A 19,718-nucleotide genomic window follows, 5' to 3' on the forward strand; every position below is an offset into this window, starting at 1 on the left:
TTAATTCATTTGGATTAATTGATAATTTAGCGGGTTGTGGGTTTATAGGGGAATATGGTGGGAATTAATTTAAAGATAATTAATTAAATATGTAAATTAATTAAATGTTATTAATTTAGAATTAATTGTTCAATAATTATTAATTTGTAATTAATTACAATATAATAGGTAAATACATTTAAATGATTAATTGATAAATATGTTAATTTAATTAATTTAATTTCGGTAGTGGGATGTGTGTTTATAGAGGAATAGTTTTGGAATTAATTTAATTGTAAGTAATTACATTGTTTTAAAAAATATATTGAGTTTATTTTGTAAAATAATTTTAAAATTTAAATTAATTGATTGTTAATAGGTAAATTATTCCTATTAGTAGGTAATTTATATTATTAAATATTTTGTATTTTTCAATTTAATAGATTATTTAATATAATTTACACAATTCTAAAATATTTAAAATATTTTGAAATAGATTTTACTATTTATGTTATTTATGTTTATATAAGAAGTATTTACTTTCCCTACTGTTGCACTCACTGGAGTTGGAATGGTAAATTTAACCCCTACGCTATCCAACTCTTTCCCTACTGTTACACTCTCTGGAGTTGGAATAGTAAATTTTACCCCTACGCTATCCAACGCTTACCCTACTGTTACACTCTCTGGAGTTAGAATCGTAAATTTTACCCCTACTCTATCCAATGCTTACCCTACTGTTACACTCACTGGAGTAGGAATAGTAATTTAAACCCTTACGCTATCCAACGCTTTCCCTACTGTTGCACTCACTGGAGTGGGAATAGTAATTTCTACCCTTACGCTATCCAACCCTTTCACTACTGTTGCACTCTCTGGAGTGGTAATAGTAATTTTTACCCCTATGCTATCCAATGCTTTCCCTACTGTTGCACTCTCTGGAGTTGGAATAGTAATTTTTACCCCTACGCTATCCAACGCTTTCCCTACTGTTGCACTCATTGGAGTTGAAACAGTAAATTTAACCCCTACGCTATCCAAAGCGTTCCCTACTGTTACACTCTCTGTAGTTGGAATAGTAAGTTTTACCCTTACGCTGTCTAACACTTACCCTACTGTTGCACTCAATGGAGTTGGAATAGTAAATTTTACCCCTACGCTATCCAACGCTTACCCTACTGTTACACTCACTGGAGTTGGAATAGTAATTTAAACCCCTACGCTATCCAACGCTTTCCCTACTGTTGCACTCACTGGAGTTGGAATAGTAATTTTAACCCCTACGCTATCCAACGCTTTCCCTACTGTTACACTCTCTGGAGTTGGAATAGTAATTTTAACCCCTACGCTATCCAACGCTTTCCCTACTGTTGCACTCACTGGAGTTGGAATAGTAATTTTAACCCCTACGCTATCCAACGCTTTCCCTACTGTTACACTCTCTGGAGTAGGAATATTAATTTAAACCCCTACGCTATCCAATGCTTTCCCTACTGTTACACTCTCTGGAGTAGGAATAGTAATTTAAACCCCTACGCGATCCAACACTTTCCCTACTGTTGCACTCACTGGAGTCGTTAGAGTACATTTAACCCTCTCGCTATCCTACGGTAAAAATATTGTATATGTTTTGTTAATAATGTTATGTTATATGTTTGTAATACTTTATTTCGATAAAAACAGACTTTATCATAAAAGTACATACAGTTCATTGTTAAAAGAAGTATAAAAACTTTAAATATATATATAGATATATATAGAAGTATTAAAAAAATTTTTTTATTTAAGTTACATTAATTATTTCTTAATTTTACGTTTATTTAAGTATTTAAATATGTTCATATTAATTTAATTTATTGTTATATTACTTTTAAGTTACTTTTAACATACTTAAAAACATCGATATTTTGACATTCTATATTTTTTACACTCGATATTTTGGAGTCGATATTTTTCTACTTACCTGTTTGAAGATAGGAAGTCGATATTCTGTCAGTCGATATTTTATCCTCGATATTTTGGCATCTCAATATTTTGTCTGTCGATGTTCTGTCAGCGATCCAGTCAATGTGTATCGGTTTTCATGAAAGGAGACTGCAGGTTTGGACTAGGAGGCCAACCAGGTTGAACCACGGAAAGCTCTTAAATCTTGCGATGTTAGCGGGAGGGTACTGGTGGTCCTCTTGTCCTCTAGCTGTGGCGGGTCATAGTGGTGTCAGGTTTCTTTGTCCGGGAGCACTCGCAGATGAGGAGGCCTCAAACAGAAGCTGCAGGCAATGTTGGGTAGTTCAAGAGGGGTGAACCCTAAGTGGACTCTGTATATTGAGGGCTTTGGAACCACGCAGCCACCATTGGCCCACCTCAACATGGGTTGGGGTCACGGGTGCAGTGGTGCTTGGTGGAGTCGGGTTTTGGTAGTCCCGGAGACCTCGTGGTTCTTCTTGAGGTACCTGCAGGATGCAGGAGAGCAGCTCTACTTCTCCACAGGAGTTATTCAGTCTTTATTGAAGGCAGGCCATTCTCCCAGGCCTTGAAGGCATGACAGAGGCTAGATGAGACGTCTATGGTACAGATTCGGCAGGGAATAGCAGACAGGCTGGCAGGACTTGTGAAAAGGCAGCTGCTGTTCTTCAGTCTTCTTCTTTCGCAGATCTTCAGTGTCCTTCTTCATCACAGGCCATCAGAATCTGATTCTCTCGTGCCAGGGTCTCCCCTTAATACTGACTTTATGGGTGCTAGGGGAGTGTAGCATAGTGTCAATGAGCTACCAACCCTTGGGGACACTACTCTCCCTATATGACCACTTCCTGTGGGAAGTGGGAATAACCTTGTCCCAGAATTCTCAAATTTGCCAACACCAAGATGGTCAACTTTGAAAAATTGCCTCCACTTCAGGTAGCCCATTTTAAGGGGTGGCACTAGCCTATGAGTGGACATGCCTATCTGACTAGTTAATTAATTCTCCCACCTGTCGAGGTGCCAAATGGCTCTGGACAAAGGGGGTTGGCTTCCTCTCCTGTGACAGAAACCAGATTTGCATACCAAAACGCAGTGGGCTCTTTGCAGCTCCCCTGCCTTGTAATGCTAGTCTGTGGGTCATCATGTGAGAGTGGGTGAAAACACCCCCTGCATGGGCAGTCTTGGTTTTTGTCCCCCTGAGAGCAAAGTCCCTCACACTTGAGGGTCATAAACTCATCTCTGGTCGCAGGCTGGGCGAAAACCAGTCAGTCAGCACACCAGTAGCTGGTAGGTTTTCAGTGGGCACCTCTCAGGTGCCCTCTGGGAGCATGTATTACTAAACCCGACACTGGCATCAGTGTGGGTTTATTATACGAGATGTTTGATACCAAACATCCCTACTTTCACTGAAGCCATCATGTAGCTGGGGAACTCGTTTCCACCACTGTCCAGCGCATGCTTTTAAATGGCTTTCCTGATCACTCGTACCAGCAGTAATTGAACTGGCCAGTATGTGAATTCTCCATCCTCAATTCTGACAATGGTCTGCCCTTCTATAGCAGAGGGTTCAAGGAGTTTCTTAGTTGTTTGAATGTAAAGCACCAGAAAAGCACAACTCTCTGGCCACAGTCAAATGGTGTGGTTGAACGATTTATGGGCACCCTGAAGAAAGTGGCTCCACGCACTACGCTAGAAAGAATCGTTCTCAAGTCAGTTTTGTTTCCAGCCTTTTGAGCCTATCTGTCAACTCCAAATTCTACAACTGGTGAAAGCCCTGCCACCTTGTTGTTTGGGAGAGCCATTGGGAAAAAGCTACCCGTAGGGTCCGCGAGCCGTGTACACACTGATGAGACACTGATGAGATGACGGCCATGCAGATAGGCGCAGATGTGCAAGTGATATGGTTTTCAAAGAAGGAGAACAAGTCATAGTCAAACAAAAACAGAAACACAATACTGCTGCTCTGTTTCATGCTGATCTATTGAGAGACGTGACAAGAAAAGGACATATGGTGACTGCTCAACTCCCAGAAAGTCCATTATGAGAGACTCGTCCCATTTCAAACATCTGCCTCAATGTTCAGTGGCTCCTGACCTCACAAGTGAAGCAAGTCCACCTGAGAGCCCAAGTCAAGCATCTGAATCTACAGCTAAGATGCCAGATGGCAGTGCAAATCCTTCACATCGTACGACTCGATCTGGAAGATTAGTGCGAGCACTCATTGAACAACTCTAATGTATATATATTGTCCGCCTTTTTATTTAACAGAGGGGGAATGTAGTGTTGTGTGATCGTGTGCAGTAGGAACCTTGTGGCCCGAGGCGGACTCCTTACAAAGTTACATAATCAGTGTGTGTGTCAGGGTGTGTCTGAATGTGGTCAATAAAATCTATGATGCAGTACGTTCAGTTAACGGTTGCATGCCAAAGAATAAAGACATGTATTGCAGAGCTCAGGCTATGGCGTAGTCATTTTTGTGCTCCAAAGTTCGAGTGGATGCTACAAGTAATCTGCAGCTAGAAGTCTCTATCAGATCACATATGTGAACAAGTTATGGAAGAACACCATTCATTTTTGGGACCATTGTCTATTAAATAATCCACAAGTTCCTCGTTAGATGACTTGTACACATTGCAAAAAGGCACGTAGGCTGTGTGTGTATGTGTGTACTTAGCAAAGCACATTAAAGTTACAACCAGACCATTAAACATCCTGATTTGAATATACACAATATACTTACGTTTGATAAAGGAGCACATTTTTATTAACGAATAACTTGAGCTTTCATCAGAAAGTCCACGGCGTGTTTCATACCTGGTTTGGACTTTTTCAGGGTGATACGGTTCAAGGATGATTCGGCGTAGTTCGGTATTGCTAAGTATTGTGTTAATCATCATAACATTGTACGTCTAACCATTCTTAAGAAGAAAACAGGCATGAAGAATCTCAACCTTTGTAGGAAACGTGGTAGTACCTCATTAAAATTCAGGAGACTAGGAAGTGTCCACATAAGTACAACCGTGATGACACTCATGATGGAATTCTCGTATGTAAGAATCTGGTTTGTGATAAGACATTTTTTTCAGCGGGCCTTAACGTGAACCGGTGCATCTTGACAGTCAAGTATTTAATGGTGTGCTTTTGTAAACTGCAGACATTCTTTTAAAGAAGGTTTTGTCTGGAAACCAGTGATGTCACTGTTTGCAGATAGATGCTAGGAAGTGCAATTATGTCACTTCCTTAGCTGAACTATTTTTTGGAACTTTCAGATCGGAACACAAGGTAATAAACCGATCTAAGGCAACTTTGAGCAGATGGGTCAGGCAGATATGATTATAAGATGAGGGAGGCTGGGCGGGTGGTTTAATGGTCTGGTTGTAACTTTAATGTGCTTTGCTAAGTACACACATACACACACAGCCTACGTGCCTTTTTGCAATGTGTACAAGTCATCTAACGAGGAACTTGTGGATTATTTAATAGACAATGGTCCCAAAAATGAATGGTGTTCTTCCATAACTTGTTCACATATGTGATCTGATAGAGACTTCTAGCTGCAGATTACTTGTAGCATCCACTCGAACTTTGGAGCACAAAAATGACTACGCCATAGCCTGAGCTCTGCAATACATGTCTTTATTCTTTGGCATGCAACGGTGCTAGAATAAAAAAAAAAAGCCGCATATTTTGGCTGAGTGGTTCTCAGATAAGTTAAGGTTCTTGCACGCTACGTTATTTGAGCACTAAATAATCTCATTAATTTGAAAGCTAGAGGTGACGTACTTTATGAATTGAAATGCATTTATATATGTAGACATAAATCAGCATTTTATTACGTAATTTTTTGCCGGTTGAATTATACTACGTACCTTTTGCTTTCATTGAGAAACATATTTTTTGAGAATAATTTGTGTGAAACAGTTTTGGGGCATTTATTTTCTTGTTAACGCATCCACTAATTGTTATTCTCTCCAAAATAGTTGGTTGTCATTTCTACCCCAGTACTTGCTTAGGCACTATTCACCCTGCAGCTTTTTTTTTTAATTCTAGCACCGTGGAAAATCGCCAGCGATCCGTTGATATGCACTTTTCTGTCAATAGCATGTCACTGTGCACAATGCTTTACTGCCCTCTCTTGACAGGACGAACGAAAAGCAGTCAAGGATTTTTATTTTGAGCACAAGAAATTAATAAAAATAAAGGCTGCAAAACTATTGCATGTTATTCTGGAAATGTATACTTTATTTGTCGGGATTAGATATATGCTTGCACGTGGGGAAAAAGGGGAAGGAACAGATTAATTAACGCTTTGATGTTGATACGGTTTTGAATCCTAGTACAAATGTTATTATTTCCAACCAACTTCGACATTACTTTGATCAAAGATTTCGTGTCTGCTAGGATATTTTTCCAAGGCCAAATGAACCTTTGAATTCCCGTTGCTTGTGCACAGAAGAAAGCGAGGCACAGCAGTTTGACCTTGTGAGTTTATTGTTTGGTGAAACCGAGCTTTGGAACCAAGTATGTGGCCACTCCCTCTTTGCAAAGGAATTTTAAAAAAGAATGCATGTCTTTCAGCGTAAACATGTGTCCAGTGTTTTTCGACTTTATTTTTCGACTGAAAGCGTGCCAAAGGGCTTTAGGCTGAGATCTGCTCACAAAATGTGGCCGCCATGTTTCTCATTCACAGTACAGTACGAGTCAGCAAACAGTACAGCAGACAAGTCGGCATTTCTACATTATTTAATTAAAACAAGGAAAGGTGATAAATAGGGATTGGAAGTGGCTGAGCCTAAGATCATACGGAGCGCAGTTTTAAAACCCATCTTTTACGTTGAATAAGTGGTGAACCATGTCTCCAAAAATAATTATGTTGCACTCAACCCAGTTTAGTGTTAGGGGTGTCAAGGCGGTTGTTTAGTTGTGGTGAGAGAAATATGGAGCTGGCCTAGAAGTGTGTTCTTTGTCTGGGTTTCTTGATATGCTACAGTGAGTGTTCAGAGGCCGTGGTGATACCTTGAACAAGTGCATTAACCACAGACAGACAAGCACTTTGAAGGCTGTTTTGGCCGCCGCTCAGCAGACCCTCCTTCAAGTCTCAATTAATAGCCCAGACGTCTTTCACCGAGTTTTAACTTCAAGAAATACTCTATTTTTAATTAGCTTAAACTGAAGTATTTGTGACAATATACTGGACAGGCTGAGCTGACGTGTTGGTTGTTGACCGGAGCCTGTGGGGAAGCCATCTTTGCATTGGTTTAGAATGTGTATGGTAAACTTGACAGTATCTGTAACTACACAACAAACCATTAGACCACATGAAGATTGAATGCAACATAAGTGAATCTGCATAAAAACAGCGAACCACCAAACCCATCTTATCTCTCCATTTCCCAGTATGGATGCTTAGCTTCATAAGGTGGTGCTCACATTGTGATTGTTTTTTACCTAAGTAACTACTGTGAAGTGTAAATCACTACAATCCTGGCTTAATCCCACTTTACATTGCTTTCAAAACACACAACATTAAGATGATATGACAGAAAAATGCCTAATATGTTCCTTACAAAGTGTAATAACATGCCCTTAAGGTAATAGATAAAGGTATAGACTGGATTGACTGCTCATATATTGAAATATAATATTTGTACATCTTTATGTAGCTACAATCATGAGGCCAATTAAATGAACGGCAGTTTACTGGGATCAAAATTAACCACTTGCATTTACACCTTGAAGCATTCCATTCCTCTGGAATTCCACTGGGTACATGCTATTAGCCAACATTCCTCTGGCAGCATTCCATTCCATCAGAGTCCTTCTAGGTGTGCATTCTATTCCTTCGTTGTTTGACTCCTCAGGGCCATTAAAGAAGGAGTCTATTATGTGCAAATTCATTAGGCCCGGACCAGAAGAGGCAGTCTATCCAGAGCTGGGACCCCACCAAGGGAACATAAGCAAAAACAGACATACTACAGCTTAATTTGGCATTTTAAAACACCTTGGTTGCTGAGGGGTTTTCCCCTCCTGTGCTGCAGATGCTTGAATACTATAGAATCATGACAAGGTCAACTCGTCATAAGCACAGCGCAGGTAACACCCATGACGAGTTGACCTTGTCATGAGCATGGAAGAGGTTAAGTGAAGAGTTGCATGAGTGCCTCCGATACAGCATCTTGTGGACTCATATCGGGTTAAACCCTCCCAAATTACAGTGACTCGCATAAACAGCAAAAAAGTAGCAGATAGAAATGCTTGGATTCGATTTATCCATTGAAAAGGATGTATGGTAACATTACCACCGCGTACTTCTTCCTGGACCCAGTTCTTGCAAAATGAGGCGAGTCTCATCCAGGCGACAGACAATCCACTTGTCTCCTTAGAAAAAGAAGGGAAAAAAACACTCTTTCAATATGTATTTTTTGCACTGTTTGCTGCCTCCCATTCTGTCTCTGTATGAACTGCAAAGACTCACCAGACAGCGTTTGTTGTCTGTCTCCGCTGGAGGCAGGTCCTGTGGGCCTCTTCCTTTCCCTCAGGTGCGGAAGTATGTGCTGTGTAAGACACGTCTCATGCTTGTTTCGTTCTGCTTTTTGCTGTGATTAATGCTTTGGAGTCTGCTGAGGGATTACTAATAACAGGCTCATGCCAGGACAAAGGCCTCCTCAGGTGCCCGTACAAAGCCAGCTTGGGATATATAGCATGTCAGCTGCACTATAACACTTAGGACAGGTTGTGCTTCTGATAGCGCGCGCAGGTCACCCGACTTTTTATTTTACCAAACATACACTCTTGGGCCCATGACGTGTTTTTCTAAATATTTATGAATCAGGTAACCTACACGCTGCTCTTCAGCAATTTGAGTTTCCTCCTTATTATATATTTTGTGTACCCAACTTACTAATCCCTATCACAGGTACCTTCTGATCACGACAGATCAGGAGCTAGCAGGGCTAAGCAGATAATTTAAACATTATATTTCGTACATTAGAATAATGATGTATATCTTTTTCAATAACCACAAACACAGGAAGTTTTTAAAGTTTTATCTAATCATCAAAAATTATTCTTCATATGCCATGAGACTAAGGTTTACACAGATCAGACTATCAATGATTAAGATCAAAAGCAAGGTATAACTATGTATCATAACAAGTAGCATTTGAGATTTTCAAGAATCTAAAGTTGCGAAATAGGGAACATTCTATTATGTACTATAGACTCATCAGTGATACTAAAGGCGGGTAAAGAAAGGGAACATACTAATCCAGGTGATCTCTAATATGCTATAGGTCTAAGGGACAACGTCACTCCTAAGAGTCTCTATTCCAACAAGTGCTTATTCTCTAAAGGAGGGGAAAATAAGGAACATACTAGTAAACGCTTTGCATGAAATCAACTTTATATGCAGACAGGAAAAATCACATCGGCAAGATTGCTTTCTTATAAAGGGATTTAAGAAGAGAAGAGTATAGATAGATGAACACCCACGGATATATATTTACCTAGGACGGGAATGAGGACCAACCCTGGCCACGGGTCGGTTTGGGGAAAACGAGGAGAAGGACCCTCAAGGACTTAGGATGCCAGTAGGCGAGCAGGTACAGCTCATGAACAGTCAGGACAGGATACCCCTCAGGATTTGGATCAGGACTGGGCTCATCAAAGGGTACGACCAACACCTGCAGTTTCGGATGCAACGCCTGTGCTACTCCCTCTCTGCACGGAATCTGCCAATAACCCCGATTGAGTTGTCGAAACTCCCAGCAAAGTGCTTCGCCAGCACTTAAGACTATTCCACCCCAGTGAGTTTGTGGAAATTACGGACAGAGTGCTCCGCAGCTCTCTGTATCAATCACCTATAGAGTTCGTAGGGTCGGTGACAGGTCAGCTACTCGGACAAGTTGGACAATTTCTCTAGCTAAAGCTAGACTAGTTATACAGTTTTCTGGTCCATGGACCACCCATAAATGTTGCAAATGACAGGATCCCCAACTTTGGATTGGACAAGAGAGGTGGTTAGGTCATTGTCACCTCCTAGAATTTGGTGTTCCCACAATTAATATTTATTTTTCGTACCCACCCCTTACATTCCAGTTCCCATGGCATACGAGTAAAAGAGAACAATAGGACACACAGTGGACTAACAAATTTGTATCATTTTCAGGTGTAGTTCAGCTTCTTCTCGCTGGGTCAGAGTGCAGGTTCCCAGGAGCATCTCAGCTTTGGCAGCCAGCTGGCTGAGTTCCACTGATGCAAGACTTGGTTCTCTTGTCACGTGGTCAGTTCCACTCAGACTTCTAAGATGGAGAGGCTCCCCACTCCCAGGCCCACATATGCGCGGTACATGAAAAGTAAGCGAAAACAAATTAGAAACACAGGAAAAATGAATACACTGTATACCATGATTGACTATACTACATCCCTTACTTTATAATAACTATAGCATTAGGTGTTTAGGCAGAATGAAACATTTATGCAAAGCAGCGGCTGCAAGCAAGATGCATGTTAAAAACAAAGCGGCCATTTTAGCCATAATGCGCATGTGCGACATGTTCCCTCCAGAACTGCGAGTGCGTCACATCACGTGAGTATAACTGACGCATGCGTAGACTAGAATCCTGCAAAGCAGCGATCAGTCAGTATGCAAGCTTTGTTAGGATTAGAAAACACATAAGCAAGCGTCTCTGGGACACCCGCGTGTAGTGTGAAAGTGCAATATTAATAACAGAACAGGTTGATTATTAACATTAGTAATTACGCGAGGTTCTTGAATTCAAGCAAGTCGCGTAACATGCGAATCCTTGCTCCATCACTTCCACTGACTATAGTCCCTGCCCCCTGTGGGAGCTGTTCTCCCTCTCCCTGCCTCCCTGGGGCTGCTTCAGCATTGGATTCCAAGTTGCAGGGGTGCGGCTGCCCATGTGTTCTTCTGGAACACCATCAAGAGAATTGATTGTGTGTTCATCACAATCATTTTACAAAAGGGACATAGAATTCATCAGTGGACAATAAAAATACAAACACCATACAGAGAAACAGATCTAATACACTCTCACAAGTACCTCATGCATACAATCTCATACACTCTACATTCATTCTTTATTCTGTGTCTGAGGGGTCACAAGTTGTTATGTGATCTATCACGCAAGGCCCTCGCGTTTCGGTGGAATGGGACCACCTTCCTCGGGACCTTTAGCAGAACAGACACTCTTTCCAATAATTTATAGGCTCTGTATGGATATCCTGACAGCAAAGGTGAGAAGGATCGTAATTTCAATTATCAACATGTAAACAGATGATCGATCCTAATAAGAATTATCCATTTTCAGTCACTTCAATTCGATACAAGATATAGTAGGCTGCATTCCTTAATTTCACTACCTCATGTGGTACGTGTAAGTTTCTTATGTATAAGAGTAGCTGCTCATAAGTGATCCATTAATCAGCTTCGGGTAACATCAGTGTGTTCTCAGTTTTTGGAAGATATCTTCAGCCTTATATATGTTATTTTACGGCATGGCTGTCGAAAGTCGTGGACGCCAACAAATCCTCGGCTCGCAATCCCGTGGGCTCGAGTGTGTTAGGCTTTGAACTGCTTTAAATTCGACCTTCATGTTCAGTATCAACAGTTTGGTGGGTGTCCGCCTTAAGCTCTTTTGAATCACGGGGCTTCTGGGTTTCCATAAGGTTGGGTTTTTATTCTGCATTCTGTGACTTGTAATCCTGAGTTCAAGGATTTGGGAGACTTCAGACTTCTGCCATCACAAAGTATATCAAGCATCTCATTAATAAGAGATGGAGAAGTCGGTAATTTAACTGATAAGCAGATGGAAACAGTTGCTCATGGTGCTGTTTTTTAATCCTGTAACCCCCTTATTAATGCTTTTTAACATTGTGTGTAAAACCAGTTGCAATTTTGTTTATAGTGTATTGCTTCCAGTGGTTACTTACAGAGATGCCCTGGCTGTTTCTCCTTAATATGTCATCTGCCAAATGAGGAGCATAAGAGGGAAACACAACCAGGATGCCCTCCACTCATAAATTTAAAAAAAGACAAAGGCCTGGTTAGAGACCAACAGATAAACATTTTGGAACAATTTTTGAAAAAGTATCATACTGCTTTGGCGAGGCAATGCTAGCTATCTAGTCATGACCACCCATATGTGCTATTCAGATTAATAAAATTCATCAACCACCAACGTCAAGTCGGGAGCCCGCCAGCCTATAGCCTCAGAATGGACTAACAAGATACAGAAACATTTTATGAAACAGTTTTATATAAAAACTGTGAGGTGAGTCAGAAAGGGCCTCACTTAAGCAAGATCCAAGGAGTTACTGGTTGGCACTGACCGGTTGGCTCACTCTGTCATCATCGGCAATTTCTTGCCAGAAAAGAATGTAACTGAACTCTAATTAATAAGAAAAAACTAAATGTGTATCTATGAATGTGAGATCTATCTACCATCTAAGCCCCGTAATGTGAAGGAGATAAACTAAACTCTCCATAAGTTAACCCGTTACAATTTCATCAGGTCACGGGGACTCCACTCCACCTCGAGAATGCCCTAGACCGAGTGGTTGCTAGGTGGACTCATAACAGCAACTCACTGGAAGTGGATCTGTAGGGTAACGGCCCCCTATTAATTGCCGGGCTGGGTGCTCACATTTTGTTAGAATCGATAAACTTTAGGTGTACATAAGCGGCGTTCATTTACATTCACCAAAGCCACTGTTGAGAGCAAAATGAAGATCGTGAACATTGCCTGCACCATCTTGTCTGCTGGAAGTTCCTCCGCACATATAAATTGCAGTCATTCTGACCGACCGCAGCAACATCAACTTGCTGCCACAAACTCGTTTTTCCTCTCATCTCTGTTTACAGGCAAACCCATGGACACCCTTAGACAAACAGGTTCCAAATACCAAACAGACATGTGCAAACATGGTTTATTGCACTGCAAAAAGCAAGACTTGTTTTTGCCAACAATGGGACCTGTTTTCATCAACAGAACAGACTCTTAGATCTGGCCGGTCTCACATGTTTTAGACCCTGAAGCAAGGTCCAGCTGCAAGTTTAGATTATCTGTTTTGACCTGGGTGGGAGGAGAATTAATGTTGGGTTTGTGTAACCATGTGGATGGAACAATGTTGGGCTTGTGTGTCAAACCTGCCCGGGCGGAGACTCCAAGCCTGTAACCAGGATAAATAAACAAATGCATTGTGTCAAACCTGTATAAAAGGAAGAGTCACAGAAGATGCAGTTAGAACACCTCAGCAGATTACCACGGTGTCTGTTGACAGGTTCTCCTCATGAGAAATAAACTTGTTTCTTGTCTTCCAGTTTCCAGCGCCTGCCTCATTATTTTGATAGTAAATCCAGTGAATTAAAGGTGACCCTGCGCCGGGCAGCATTGGGGGTCTTAGGAGATTTGCTGCTTTTCACAATTGGTGCACCAACGTCGGGCCCATCAGCGACACGTAGGTCCAGTGAGAGGGGTCCTAACGACAGAGTGAACATCTAACGATTGGAGTTAACCTGCCCTGAAAAGACCCTCGTCTGGCTGCCGATCAAATGAACTTCACCGATTCCGAACGGACCTCTCTTGATTGACCTGCGGTCCTGACTGGGACCTTACAGGAACGCCGCATTGTTCGAGTGAGAGGACAAACGGGCGCTGGAAGAGGACGGCAAAGAAAATGTACATACGGTCCGGGTAAGGTCGTGAAAAATCGATTCTTACTTATTATTGATTGATTGACTGGTTGAATAAGTTTGATCGAATACTAGTATTCCCCTTAGTTGAGACATTCCCTGCGTGCAAACAAACAGAGATTAGGAATCCTCTCTTTCTTTGCAGACAACGAAGGACACGTAATGCAGGCTTTTTGCCAACATTTGATTTGAGATATTCATGTTGACCTTTGTTACGTCATGCCTGTCTTCTCAAGATTGTTTGACTGTTTTTGGCCGGACCGTTTTGTTAGAGGTCAGTGATCTGGCACCGCCGGAATACACTCCTAACAAAGACATGTATGTTAAAAATGAACTAGCCTAGTGAATATTGATTAATTGATTGTTTTGAACAGAGGTTACATATTGCATGTATGTATGTATGTATAGGCATTTATATAGCGCACTACTTACCCGTAGGGTCCCAAGGCACTTCGACCGCTGCGAAACCCTTCCTGGCTTCCCTGAGAGATGGTCCCTTAATGGGTATCTCCAGGGTGAGACCAGGCATCCCCGGCGGTCTGGTGGGGCCGTTAGTGAAGATGAGGCAAGCTAATGCCCAGAGTTGCCGAGTGTGATCGCTGATCAGAGTGGGCACCGAGGCGAGAGAATTATCGAGTCCGCTGACCCTGGTCCAGAAACCTGCCGCGCCGGGAATCGAACCCTGGTCCCGGGCCGTCCTCTGCTCTCGGGTCTGCCGCCTCTAACCAGTGAGCCACACTACTTCACTTTGCAAATAGCAAAGGGCAGGTAATGCAGACTTTTTGTGTGAATTTAGGATTAATTGAGAGATTTATTTTGAGAGATATCCATCATGCCTGTCTTTTCTAAAGTTGTTGAAAAATGATCGTTTAAGCTTGAATCGTTTGCTAGTTATAAAGTACGGTATTTGTCCCATAATGTATGGCTCACTGTGGAACAAATACACAAAGAAGAAACTCGATTTTCACTGGCCAGTAGAATGAGTAATTCAATTCTAAAAAGGTAAAAAGATGCAGTAAGCAGAAACAACGCTAAAAGAATAATTAAGATATGTTTCATTCTACAACATAAGCACTTTGTAAGATCCTGGCGTTTAGATATGTCAATGAAGAGGATAGTAAATTCAGCCTCTTTTGTAGCAGGGTTTCCGTTCTCCCACAGAACTGTGCACAGAGATCTAGAACCTGGGTGAGTTAGGGTGACCCAAAACTCACCTTAGTTTCAGAAATCCCCTTACCAAGCTAGCTACAGTGTCTCATCGGGAGTAATAACTTCCCAATGACTTAGACAATCCAGAACATGAACTTAGGGTACCTCAGGTATCGTGGAACACATGAACACTCTTTCGTTATATAATCATTACAAACCGAAACTTGGAGGCAAAGAACACACGTGCAAGTTTGAAATGTTTATTTTTCAATGCAAAGTTCTCAAACGCAGTATCTTATATAATATCAACATACATATTATAAAAACCAGAGTTAGCAGCATAGTCACTAGTCCATAATAAGCGAACGGTGATAGCATATTATAATTCAAAATCTATATAAAGTTTGTATCACCTATATTTCGCGCACCCTATTTAGCATATTATATTATATCTAAGAAGGTCTCATTTGGTTTCTAGCACGGCGGGCCCATACCTCTAATTCTCAGTAGGAGGAGATCACATCAACAGCTACCAGCTTGCGAAGCATCAAGTGTGTTGATTCATTCCCTGTAACTCTATCTTAAACCCGCGTAGAGCCCAATGTTGGCAGCAACATTATTTGTGTTATGTCTAATGTGGTGCGAGGATCAGGCCTTCAGCAACCTTGTGTTAGGTTATTCTTAGAGGGTGCAGTTCTCAGTGTGCAGACATTTGTACCAAGTGTACCAAGCACGACTGATATCAGAGCAATAACATATTATTCTCAAATAAATCACATCTTTCGTCTAGGTTGAAAGCTACAATAACAATTAGGTGTCGTGTGCAAACTGAAGCCGAAGGAAAATCTGGTGTTTAAACATTTAATAAACTCATGCTAATTTAACACAATTTTATAGAAACGCAGTAACCATATGACACCCCCCCAATGATCCGAGGACGGTCAAAAAAGGAAATATAAACCAATACTATATGAGAGGCAAAACCTGAAAGCAGAGTTCAACAGTCTTGAGCCAAGCTAAATGTATATAAGTGTATATATGTTTTCAATAACAAAAATATGTATGAATGCCTATAGTGGCCACACAAAAATATAAAATTCGAACTTAAGGCCAACTACAAGTCCACAGGCCTAGAACAAATGAAAGTGGAATGTTTGTAACAAAAAGGCACCATTCAGAATTACTAAAAAGTCACGTGCCATAATAATGAAAGTCTTCAAAGTCACTCATGGGTTGAATGAATATGCAAAATAGGTAGCTACAGCTTCCAACATGAAATCACTGTCATCATCCGAAAACAGTTCAGCCATCCAATTAAGCAATGGGAAAGAACATACGTGCTCCTCCAGCACTGAATCCTCTAGCAACATCAGAGGACAACTCAGTGGGTTCTCGAGAACGCTATGCGCCAGAAAGTCTTGCGCCGCTGCGGATATGTCCCACTGACCCATTAGTCCATGCATCGCTGCCACGGCCATAACCCTTTCGCCAGAACAAACCAACTCGTGAGCAACTACGGGGCTCATTAGCTGATCAAAATTGACGTCAGGTGAAGTCGGTAAGCAGAGACACAAATCAATGGCCCAGTCGAAATCACAGCTCAGGCAATGAAACACAGGCTGGACACATCTGAAATAGGAAAATCGGAACGATAATCCAAAAGCCGTGCTTAAAGTCGCAAGCGGCAAGGAGCCATAGTAATCAAGCATCCGGTTGCGAAACTGCATCAGTAGGGGCTGAGCGTTTCCTTGCGCAGGATGGGCATCCATGTTTTATAAAGCAAAATATCACCAGAACGCCTGCAGCCAAAGCCAGCAAAACCGGGACTCCGCCAAACAGGCTTGCGAATATAGAATGAAAAAACGCAGGGATAATACCAAATACTTTTTCAAACGTAGTCACGAGACCACTGCTAACCAATTTAAAAAATGTGCTAGACCGGTTGTGGAGGAGGCATTGAAGATTTGATGAACCAGCTCGGAGAAATGAAACGGCAAATCAGTATTTAAAAGTGCCTGCACCTCTGTGCGTGTGTTAGCTATGTGAAGGACATAAGTTTCGCGGGCCGAGCTCAGGGCCACTTCTTTCTGAGACAATAGGGCTCTTATACGGCTCAAACCATTGAACTCCGTTCTCAAGGTTGGTATTCGTGGCCAAATGGAAACATCTGAATTCCCATGCGTGGGTGGATATAACACATTCTTGCAACAAACCACACGTTCTGATACAGTAACCACATAGGCGATACCGACCATTAACCCACAACACATTTCCTTATTCAAAAGTAAATAACTACCGTTGGACAATAAAGTGAAGGTGGGAACTATTGCAGGAACCGGTGTCCCTTTCAAAACACAGGCTAAATTAGGCTTGCCCTGATTACAAGAACCATGCAACTGGATGTGTATGCATATTAGTGAGCGGTCAGGCGACTGTGTACATTCTTCACCATTCAGATTCACTTCATTTCCCTCCTTTAGGCATCTGTATGTGTACGGTAAAGACCATGTCTCATGGAGGAAAGCACTGCCTAATGGTTCATATCGCCCTATAGCAATATATTTCATACAATTTGTAAATTTATACAGAGCAAAAGGTAAGGTAATAATACCATGGATTAGCCATGTAGCAGCAGTTACCTCAGCCACAGAAAAGGGCACGGATTCTAATTTTTCAATGTGTAACATAGAAAATGATGCATCTCTCATTGAAAGCATGCGCTGTTTTTCAGTCAAATTAAATGGGGCAAATAGTGATGAGACGTTCATATAACTCCAAGGCAATCGACCAGACTTCAGAGTCTGTAGTGTCCAAGCAAACTGCATCACAGAACGCAATTGATTTTGACCATGATATAACACGGACACTTCATCATGTACAATGTCAACAACAGAAGACACAATATTGTTCAACGTGTAAATTCGGGAAGAAAGCGTGTTAATACTGTTATCGACAACTGCAAGCACTTTTTCTAAATTTGCTTGATCAATTGCTCTCAGGCGCTTAGCTGCCTCAATTTGAGAAACTTTCCAAATTTCATTGTAAATCGCATAAATCCATCGTTTAGATCTACCTTTAGCTGGGCCTTTTATAAAATCGTTCAAATCCACATTTTCAGTCAAATGAGACAGATGTAGTTTAACTGCAGCTAATGTGGAATGTTGTAACCAATTCTGACACAGCTTCCCCACAGAATAAGTCGTTACAGTATAATCTTCCTCAAAACGGGGATCAGGTCTGACTTCTGTGAACCCTTCCGCCAAACCCAGAAAACGACGTTGGCAAGAATCAGCACTCCTATGCCACATCAGCCAACCCTTGGAATCCAAACTGGAAACGTTAAAGGATGAATTGTGCAACAGAGCTTGCAACTCATGAATGGACAGTTCAGTATAATTACCCCAACCTGAATATTCCTCTAAATCTGGGATGGTTGGTGTATTTAATTTTTTTGAAGTAGCCAATCCAAAGCATGTTGTTTGCAAAATAGATGAATTTAAAAACAACATGTGATTCGGGATGAGACATGCACGGTGCAAAGCCTCAGTGCCTTGTACCTGCCAATCTCTGGTACCCCAAACCGATTTAAGGTCAATTGTTCCTTTCCAAAACTCGTAGCCATCTACAGCCAACCTGTCTAGAAAGGACTTCGAATACAGCAATTTTGTATCGGTAAGTCTAACTTTGGACATGGACTTTTGTGTCATTTTGAAATAAAATGACTCAGGATTTGATTGATTAAAGTCTGTGAAATAAGTGTATTTTTTCAAAAACGTATTGGAGCTGCCACCTAATGGAGCAGGGCAATGTTCCCATTGCGTATAATTTACAGCAACCATCCTTGAATTTGTCTTATGCAAAAAATGATTACCATAATGTTGAAAACAAAACAAATCACCATAATTAATAGAATCTAAATATAGATCCTCAGCATCGAAGGCAGCATAGTATTTCAAATCAGAGAATAATGCTTCTACGGCCTGAATATCCCAATCATCAGAACGTATATTTTGTTTAATCACATCTCCCATGTTTACTCTAAGCACATTTGGAACATTAATCACTTCAGTAGGCCCATGTATCTGAAACCTAACCGCATCCCACACAATCCCATCAAGGACAGGCCAAGCAGTAATGTTGACTGTATTTAAGTTTCGTTTCAGTCTGTGCGCTGAATGTGAAGAGGAAAGAGGGGCCAATGTTCCATTTAGGTACCGAATTCCTGTTCTCTCTTTAACGTAGTGTCCATCAATCAGGCGGAAAAAATAAAACACAAAACCAATTGACATAAAAAGGTAAAATGAAAATAGGATCAACCAAATGTATGTCCATGGGGGAATTAAAAAATGTTTTTTAAACAACTTGGTATATTTTGCAATAGTGAGGGTTTCTTTGAAAGTTCCGAAACAGTGTCAAAAGAGAATCTGGACTGGTCGGCCAAACGAGTCTGCAAATCAGGCATCGATAAATCAGCAGGATAGGTGTAGTTCAGCTCATCAATGTCAGTAACAGGAATAGTATTTAATTAAGGACTGGATATGGCAGGCATCTCGAGTGACACCTCCTGTTCTGCACCAGAAGTTATTGGTAGCACAGAGTGCCTCACCATGGAAGGACAGGATACAGCCGGTGTCATGCTATGAAGAATCGGCCACCCTGTGTGTCTTGACATTGTCAATAGAAATAAATCTGTTTTCCTTACGACCTGGAAGTGGTGGTAAAATGACTGTTCTTGTGCCCTTCACTCCAAGAACTCGAACCGGTGCACGATATGAGGGACCAAACTCTTTCTTGTTATCGATCTTCTCTCGAACCAGTTCTCCAACTTGGGGTAGCCAGCCAACTACCGGGATCTGCAACGCATCATCCGATGTGGAGGGCAAATGTTCCTTTGCTAGACTGTCTCTGGTCTTTT

Source organism: Lissotriton vulgaris, chromosome 1_1 (assembly GCF_964263255.1).
Source record: "Lissotriton vulgaris chromosome 1_1, aLisVul1.2, whole genome shotgun sequence".
NCBI lineage: Eukaryota > Metazoa > Chordata > Amphibia > Caudata > Salamandridae > Lissotriton > Lissotriton vulgaris.